We start from the raw sequence: 7,719 nt of genomic DNA on the forward strand, positions 1-7,719 counted from the left end.
TTTATAATGGCCCTGGGTGTAATTTTTTGGTCAGGAGGCATACCTCCTTAGAGCAACGTTCCTAATGCTGCAACCCTTTAATACAGTTCCTATGGGTCGCAAAGCACAGGTTGAGAACCGCTGTCTTAGAGAGTGGCTGTGTGTCCCCTGTGTGTCCACTGCTGCTTCACAGTGTTGCCTTCTAGTGACTTCTAGCATAGAATGTCATGACAAGCTTACTGCAACTGAGGCAGGAGAGTCTGGTAGGCAACAGATGTGGAGGCTGAGGCACTTGTGGAAAGAAGTGGCATGGTGGTGGTGAGCACAGGTAGACATTCTGGGGGAGTGTCTCAGTGAAGAGTTAGGGAACTGCGGCTGGGTTTTAGATTGGCATAAATACCAAGGTGAGAAGGAGGAAAGGCCTTTAGGGAAGGGTATGCATGGCAGTGATATAGGAGCACCAGGTGCAGATAAGGTGAGGAAGACCCTCAGGACGGTCCACCCTTCCATGGGAGGGGGGGCTGGAAGGACAGAAGGTGCAGTGAAGTAGAAAAGGTAATGTGTCTGACTGATGCCGTCCCAGGATGACAGCCTGTGAATGAAGTGGACAGCTGCCTCATTGGCCGTGGAGGGAGGTGGAATGGCCTTCAAACATTGGATGAAGGTTACATATTTGTGAAGAGAGTTAGCAGAGGTGCAGTCATGTGGCAGTGCTCTCCAATCAGACAGCAGTTTACCTCTGCAAATGCATGCTAAGAATGAATGAGATGCCACCCTCTGTGCTAGTAACTCTGGATCTGAAGAAGGGAACAGAAAATACTCCATCCTGAAGATACTCAGATTGTACTTGGGGAATCCAAACAAACCGATGGTGTCATGTGTTTAAACGGGTAGATAATAGGATTAAGTCTGTTTTCTGACTGATATAAGCTAGCATTACCTGATTTGTGACAAATAGGAATTTTTCTTGTTTTCCGTGCTCCCAGAATAGCAGCTAAAGCTCTTTCATGTTTTCATAAGCATGTTTTTTTCAGGCTTGGGTTTTTCTTATGCTGTTCTTCCCAGTCAAAGCCACTCTTTGGGGCCTGTACAGACTGCTGCTTCCTTTTTTTTTTTTTTTTTTAAGAAACTTCTAAGCTCATTAAAAAAAGGAAAACTAGAAAAAATGCCTTTCTTCAGATGTCTCCACCTTCACTTCCACTGGAAAACATACACAATTATATTGTTGGAATTTTGCTTTTTTAAGAGTCTCTCCTTTATCCCCCTTGGGCCTTCTTTCCTTTGAGAACTTCAACCCAGGAAATGATGCCCAAGTTTTCTCTGGGCATTTTGTTAAGGCCCACACTGATTGTTATTCACATTTAAACACTCCACTAAGGTACTCTCATTACTCCTTGTCCTTGCAGAGTACTTTATGTTTTCTTGAATTCTATTATTTTTATGATGTCTTAAGACATTTTGCAAAAGAAGAACCCGAGGTTTAAGGCACTGACTTGGCTTTGTTTTATGGGCAACAACGTCACAAATTGTTGGGAAATATTAATGCAGAGCACCAACGACCTACCCCAGTTTCTGGATACCTGTGTTTGTAAATATCCACTTCTATTTGGTGCTTTGGAGGACAGTGTTTTTGAGAACTGAATAGGTAGAAGTTTAGCAGTGGATATGAGAAAAGAAAAGCGGAGGACCTACTGAAGGGGTGTTAGCGGTAGCCGCTCTGGTGGTAGAAGTACAGCCGGGGAACTGGCAGGGTCCATAGCAAGAACTATTAGTGCTCAAGTAAACAAGCACGTCTGAGTAATTAATAACACATTCTCGTAATTGCTTCCTAAATGGCCAAGGCATTTGGTTTTCTAAAACAGGATTCTGAAAGCTCTGATATATGTGTTCCGTGACATCTATTTGCACACATTTTCCTCTCTCCCTGCCTCATCTTTGAACTTCTGTACACAGAAAATTGATCCATTCATTCTCTTTGTCTCCTTGTGTTTGGTATTTGATTTGTAGCTTCCTTGCATCTCTTTATCTACATTTCTTTGCCTGTTCTCCCTCGTGTACTGTTTGCTGGTCGGACTCCCCTCCTTCTGCAACTTTATGTCTCTTCAACAAAAAGCCCTCAGACTTCTGCAGCGATGGAAATCACCTCACATCCGATAAGGAGTCAGGGGAATCTTGTACTCCTGGTGGTTTGAAATGATTTTGAACCTTTCTGGGATCAATTTTTTTTTGAGTGGCTTGCCAAAAGAAGGTTTCTATTTCTAAGGGAGAAAAGCATTTCTTCACCAAAGCTCAAAAGACTGAGACATCAAATAACTCTTACAAAACAACATTTTGATGAGTTAAGTGTAAATGAATCAGAAACATATGGATTGAATTTCCCTTAAAATACACATGGGTTTAAAAATTAAGGGGAAAAGTGCTTGGCAAAATTCTCTCTGGGTTTGGCCAAGTTTGATTCTTTTGAAAACTAGTTCAAGACATGATGCCAATCTCGAAATGCTTCTGGGTTTGCACATCTCTGGTTCAAAGTGCTCTCTCCCTGAGAATCCTGTATTTTCTCCCTTTGTTCACTATTGTCAGGACTGTGTTCCTTCTATAATCCTAATCAGAGTGATATCTAAGCACAGAAAGCTTATGTGAAAATCTTGTTCCATCCAGGAATTGGTAATGACCCAGATCTTTGGAGAGTGTGTTAAATAGGCACGTTATGATTTATTTCCTTCCCAATATCTATTATGACCAGGCACCTAGATAACAAAGATGGATCAAGTGCATTCCCCCAGTCTTCCTGTTCAGAAAACCCACTATCTGTGGGTAAAGCAGAAGGCAATGAGATGTCTGGATATCATACGGGCCAGGGTCCTGGAGGGCCACTGAATTCACTCCAGATCGTTCACCTAGATAGTGGCATTTTGATAGTGGTTTTTAATTCGACATGTTTATAAATATAATGATAAATCTACTTGCAGAGATACAAATAGAGCTAACAAAGAATTAAAGCAAAAGACTACAGCAACGCGAGTAGCCATTGTTATCCTAGGGCTGAAAGAATGAGAGGAAAATGTAGTTAATGGTGCTGGTGGTGGAGAACCATGAAGAGAGGACACCATTGAGGGCCCTGTGGCCATGGATGGATGTACCCACTGTCAGAAACACAGCATTAGAGCAGGAAGGGAACTTGAGAGAACTTAGAAGGGAGTTCTGCAATCCAGTTGGTGGCACTGAACAGGGCAGAGAACGGGCCAGGAGAATGCAAGCAGAGAAACTGAGGGTTGCCTTTGTTTTAAGTTGCAGTTACAGGAGAAATAACTTCTCCTTTGTAACTGAGGAGGGCAGGGTGGATAGAGCTTAACACATCCTAATTGCGCGTTGAAGAATACGTTTTAATAAGTGAATTTAGTGAGAATAGAAGTGTTTTAAGTGCAAGGTGTGGCATAAAGGAACACAAAGCACAAAGCATGTTGGAGAAGGTAACCGGCCCACATTTATGTTTTAAAAAGGACTGGTTTAAGGAAACTTCTTGGAACTATACAGGGAAGATGGAAGAGACCCCTAGCAGAAACTTCAAGGGTATGCTAAGGGGACAATGCTTCACTCCCCAGATAAAATGGAGCTCCTGATCATTTTTGAGCAGGGGGCAGAATAAAATCAAAGTAGTGTTTTAGGAAAGTTGGTCTGGTATCTCTGTGTAAAACAGATTGAAAAAGGGAGAGTTGGGGGTCAGGTAACTAGAAGTTACTTTTTATAGTTCAAATACGAAATGCTACAGGCTGGATAAAGATGGGAATGTTGAAAGTAGACCAGATTCTCTTTTGCTTTACACTTTAGAATTTTAAAAATTTTAAATGAATCTTGGCTTCCCTATATTTAAGGTCCTGCAGTAAATGTTCTTATCCTTCTGCTTGGGAAATGTTCCCCTGGACCTCCACCTTTCACCATTAACAAATTGGTTCTCACTGGATAAAAGATTTAAACTTAAGACATGAAACTATAAAAAATACTAGAAGAGCGTGCAGGGAAAACGCTTAAAGAAATCAGCCTGGGAGAATATTTTATGAGGAGGACCCCTCGGGCAGTTGAAGCAACACCAAAAATACATTACTGGGGATCTTAGCAAACTAAAAATCTTCTGCACAGCCAAGAGCACAGTAAGTTAAGGAAACAGACAACCTTCAGAATGGGAGAAGATTTTTGCAGGTTATGCTTCTGACAAAGGTTTGGTAACTAGAATCTACAGAGAACTCAAACTAATCAATAAGAAAAGAATAAATAACCCCAATTCTATGTGGGCAAGAGACTTGAATAGAAACTTCTCTGAAGATGACAGGTGCATGGCCTACAAACACATGAAAAAATGCTCACCATCGTTAATCAGCAGAGAAATGCAAATCAAAACCACTTTGAGATATCATCTAACTCCCGTAAGATTAGCCCACATCACAAAATCCCAAAACTACAGATGTTGGCATGGATGTGGAGAGAAGGGAACACTTCTACACTGCTGGTGGGAATGCAAGCTAATAAAACCTTTGTGGAAAGAAGTTTGGAGAACACTCAAGGAAGTAAAAGTAGATCTACCATTCAATCATGCAATTCCTCTACTAGGTATATACCCAGATGATCAAAAATCATTTTACAACAAAGACATTTGCACCAGAATATTTATTGCAGCCTGTTTCACAAAAGCCAAGTTGTGGAAGCAGCCTAAATGCCCCTCAACCCATGAGTGGATAAACAAATTGTGGTATATGTATACCATGGAATACTATACAGCCATAAAAGATGGAGACTTTCTATCTTTTATGTTTACCTGGATGGAGCTGGAACATAATCCTCTTAACTCAAGTATCTCAAGTATCTCAAGAATATAAAAAAAAGTATCCAATGTACTCAATACTACTATGAAATCTCTATATAATCACCCTTACATTCATAGGAATGGTACAACATAACTATAGTCCAGGAAGTCGAAGAGAAGAGGAAAGAGAGGGGAGAGGAGGTGGGAGGTGGGAGGTGGGAGGAGGGAAGGTATTTGGGGGGACGTCATCTAATATGCATAATGCAATGGTACATTTCAAAACTATTAAGAAAAGAGTATAATTGAATAACAACAACAAATAAGTAAGCGAGGTGATGGATGTGTTAATCAGTTTGATGCAACCATTTCACATTGGATATCAAATCAGTACTCTGAACCCCATAAATGCATCAATGTACACAGTACAGATTCTTTCCTATCCTTCCACACTTATTTTATGCATAAATAAGTAAATAAGTTATTATTCATGTAAAAAATTTTTATCCTTTTAAATAGGTCGATATTCATACAACACTTAGAACAAAACCTGGCAAATAGAAGCACTTAGTTGATATCTAATATTATTATTGTGAATGTTATTATTAAACATTAAAGTCTATTCTGTAATTTGTTTTAAAGCATCATTCTCCCACCACTCCACCCCCACCCTAACCCTTCTCTCCTGGTATGACTTTGGAAATAAGAGGGCATTTAAAGAAATTTAATTTTTGAACTTTTGTGAGAGTAATGTATGCCATATTTAAAAATCAAGCAATACCAAAAGGCAGGTCCCAAAACACAGTAGCATGGGCCAAGTCCTTCCTTATATCACAGTTGTCACAATTGCTATCTCAATAGCAACCACTTTTAACTCGTCTGTTATTTCTAAATATTATCCATATACAGTTTGATGTCTTGATTAATCTACGTTGCACAATATTTACTGATTTCCTGATGACATATGACATTTTAATTATTAAATCATAAGCCGTGATGGTATCCTCATGATTTGTAAATATCGCTTAATGCTGAGCCAAATAGTATCCCAGGATTTCATCTTTTTCTTATAAAGCATTTTATTTTTCTTGTTGTTTCTAACTGGGTCAGTTTTTTACTGGTATAATTTTCTGGCCACAAAATTTTAATTATTTTCAAATGTTCATCATATTAATTTTTCTATCAAATTTCCGTTTCTCTTACACTCTTCCATTCCAGAGACCCCTGTCTGCCTTTTTCTAATCTGGACTGGATTTTATGATTTCATCCTAAAAATTCAGTTTTCATTTTTCTGGGTTGAATTCTTTGCCGCCTTTCTTTAAGATTCATCTGTTCCCCTTTCTTTCTCTTGTTTCATTGCTGGAACACATTTTTTTAATGGGCTTACCAAAAAAGAAAACAGGTCAGTTTTCTGATTTTGTGTATTTATTCGTTCTAATCTACATTTGGCTAACAGCTTCATTGACTTTAAAATGCTTGGTCAATAGTCCCCTTCTGAGTTTTGAAGGCAGTTTTGCTGATGGGAAGTCTGATGCCATTTTTACTTTTGACACTTTGTATTAAATTTATCCCCCCCCCCCTTCTGGAAGCTTCTTGAGTATTCTCTTTTAGCCCCATTGTTTTGGAATTTCATAGTGATGTGCTGTGTTGTTAAGCGTTTGTTCATTCAGCATCCTGGGCATCAGTGGGCGTTTTCCAACATAGACAAGTTGTGTTCTTTAATTCTGACATTTCCCTGCAATTTTCCCATGGTAATTTCTTTCTTTTGTTTTTCCATTCACCCTCTGGAATTTCTATTAAGTAGGTATTAGAGTTCCTTCACTTTAAATATTTTCCCCCCTGTATTTAGTACTTTTATATTTATTTATTATAGTACTTTTTAATTTATTGGAAATTTCTTTCACTTTATCTGATTTTTTTTGCCTTTCAACTTTCTTTTAAAAAAGAGTATCCAATGGTATTTTAAAAATGGCATTGTAAATCACAAAAATTGTTCTTGTTTTATCTTTATTCCTTTCTCACTGTACTATCTTCTTGTGTTAGGAAAAATTTCCATATCTGTCTGATAATATACATTAAACTCTTTTTAAAGGTTTTTTCCTGTTCTTTGTTTATTTCTTCCATTTTTTCTTCCTTTTCCATTCATTAGAGCCCCTCCCTTTTAAAGAAATATGGAGACTGATTTATTCATGTTTAAGACTAAGGCATCTTATGTGGTAGTCTATCCATACAATGGACTACACCTCAGAAGTCAAGAAAAAGAATAAACTCCTGATACATATTAATAGAAAAATATCAATGAATCTCAAAAGCATTATGCTAAGTGAAAGAAGAAAAAATGCACACTGTATAACTCCATTTATGGGAAATATTTGAACAATAAAGTTCTAGTGACAAAAGCAGATTAGTGACAAATGCCAGAAACCAGGGGATGGAGGAAAATTTTGACTGCAAATGGATATGAGGAAACTTTGGGGGTCATAATAATGCTGTATATTTTTCTTGTGGTGATAGTTATATGACCCTATACATTGGTCGAAATTGGTGAATTCTGTCGTATATAATATCTCAATAAAGGTGATTCAACAAAAAGTAAATATGAAATTATGGGTTGAGCTTATTGCATTGTAGTCTTCGAACTGCTTTTTCTTTTCTGTGAATTACATATACCTTTCTGTCTTTTAGTGAACTGGTTTGTTTATTAATCTTACTGCTTTGTAGAAAGTCTACTAAAATTACTAATTTTTAAACTCATTGTGGGTGACAAATATCTTAATAACTTATTCTGTGATTTTTCATTTTGTTTATGATACTTTTATTTTTTATTAAATCATATCTGTATACATTAATGCTATCCTGGGGTACAGAGTGCTGTTGCTATATACAATTTGAAATACTTTCATCCAACTGGTTAACATAGTCTTTATATCATTTTCTTAGTTATT

This window comes from Otolemur garnettii, unplaced genomic scaffold (assembly GCF_000181295.1).
Source record: "Otolemur garnettii isolate 467f Iridium unplaced genomic scaffold, OtoGar3 scaffold00004, whole genome shotgun sequence".
Taxonomy (NCBI): Eukaryota; Metazoa; Chordata; class Mammalia; order Primates; family Galagidae; genus Otolemur; species Otolemur garnettii.